The sequence below is a fragment of the Piliocolobus tephrosceles genome, chromosome 16, assembly GCF_002776525.5.
Source record: "Piliocolobus tephrosceles isolate RC106 chromosome 16, ASM277652v3, whole genome shotgun sequence".
NCBI lineage: Eukaryota > Metazoa > Chordata > Mammalia > Primates > Cercopithecidae > Piliocolobus > Piliocolobus tephrosceles.
The window spans coordinates 60,961,144-60,963,221 of NC_045449.1; the positions used below are offsets into that span (position 1 = coordinate 60,961,144).

General features: G+C 45.7%; 1 non-coding gene across 1 annotated transcript; it reads left to right on the top strand.

Moving 5' to 3' along the window:
• Positions 1–1,491: 1,491 nt before the first annotated feature.
• Positions 1,492–1,630, top strand: LOC111542604. The gene has a single exon (XR_002731607.1). It is a non-coding gene; the product is annotated as a small nucleolar RNA SNORA8 (small nucleolar RNA).
• The last annotated feature ends 448 nt before the right edge of the window (positions 1,631–2,078 follow it).

Genomic DNA, 2,078 nt, shown 5'->3' on the forward strand with positions numbered 1-2,078 from the left:
GTCAGGAGATCGAGACCATCCTGGCTAACATGGTGAAACCCCGTCTCTACTAAAAATACAAAAAATTAGCTGGGCGTGGTGGCGGGCGCCTGTGGTCCCAGCTACTCTGGAGGCTGAGTCAGGAGAATGGTGTGAACCCCGGGAGGTAGAGCTTGCAGTGAGCTAAGATCAGGCCACTGCACTCCAGCCTGGGCGACAGAGTGAGTCTCCATCTTAAAAATAAATAAATAAATAAAGTGCACAACTCATTGGTCTTCAGTACAAAGAGTTGTGCAACCATCACCACTATCCAATTTTAGAACATTTCATCACTTTAGGAAGAAAGTTTATGCCCATTTAAAGTCACTTTCCATCCTTCCTCCAGCCCGTGGCACCCACTAGTCTACTTTTTGTCTCTATGGATTAGCCTTTTATCGACATTTTATCTAAATGGAATCATAAAGTATGTGGTCTTTTGAGATTTCTTTCAACTTAGCCTAATGTTTTGAAGTTCATCCATGTTGTAGCATGTATCAGCACTCCATTCTTTATTTTGTTTGTTTGTTTTTTGTTTTGTTTGGTTTTGTTTTTTGAGACAGAGTCTCAGTCTGTTACCCAGGCTTGAGTGTGGTGGCAAGATCGACTCACTGCAACCTCCACCTCCTGGGCTCAGACGATTCTCCTGCCTCAGCCTCCCGAGTAACTGTGATTACAGGCACGTGCCACCATGCCCGGCTGGTGTTGTATTTTTAGTAGACACGGGATTTTACCACATTGGCCAGGCTGGTCTTGAACTCCTGGCCTCAAGTGATCCAACCGCCTCGGCCTCCTAATGTGCTAGGATTACATGCATGAGTCACTGTGCCTGGCCTGAAGCTGGAATTTTTTTTTTTTTTTTTTTTTGAGACAGAGTCTTGCTCTGCCGCCCAGGCTGGAGTGCAGTGGCCGGATCTCAGCTCACTGAAAGCTCTGCCTCCCGGGTTTACGCCATTCTCCTGCCTCAGCCTCCCAGGTAGCTGGGACTACAGGCGCCTGCTACCTCGCCCGGCTAGTTTTTTGTATTTTTTAGTAGAGACGGGGTTTCACCGTGTTAGCCAGCATGGTCTCGATCTCCTGACCTCGTGATCCGCCCGTCTCGGCCTCCCAAAGTGCTGGGATTACAGGCTTGAGCCACTGCACCCAGCCAGAAGCTGGAATTTTAGATCAAAGATCATAGATAGGCCTGGTACAGTGGCTCATACCTGTAACCCCAACACTTTGGGAGGCTGTGGCAGGAGGATCATTGAAGGCCAGAAGTTCAAGACCAGCCTGGGCAACACAGGGAGACCCTGTCTCTACCAATTAGCTGAACATGGTGTCATATGGCTGTGGTTCCAGCTACTTGGGAGGCTGAGAGGTGGGAGGATAGCTTGAGCCTGGGAGGTCAAGGCTGCAGTGAGCCATTATCATGCCACTGCAATCCAGCCTGGGAAACAGGGCAAGACCCTGTTTCAAAAAAAAAAAAAAAGATCTTGCACTGCATGGTATCTGCACCCAGCAATTTACTCTTGCTAGGGTGTTCAAAGGTCAGTGCTATAGAAGTTCAATATCTGCCATTGTTGGTTTTCTTGACTTTGTGCTTGTTAAACCTGGTATTCCTATTGATACAGTATTTGCATAGGTTTCACAGAGTGCTCAGTTTGGTATACTCTATAACAGTAGGCAATGCTTTTCTTCTTCCAGGGTGTTGAATTGAGGACCAGGCACATCTACCACCTACAGTAAAGATGACCCTAAAGTGAATTGGTCGAAGAGATTAGATCCCGAAGATTCTTGGTGAATTTTGAAGTCTTTATCAGTATATCCATATTAAAAGGAGATGACAGAAGCCAAAATAAAAGAATTATGGGCTGACAGGATAACTGGAGTAAAATGAGCATCAGTTTCATTAAAAAGGGCTAACCTGAAGCAAATCTTTTGACTCCAGCTCTTTAGAGAATCTAAAGTGACCCTGATGGATGGTGGAAAAAAATCACAACATGGAATTCCTTGAATAAAAATCTATTGACTTTGAATAATTTTGCCTAATGTTACCTCAACTAGTCATGGTGGCTCACACC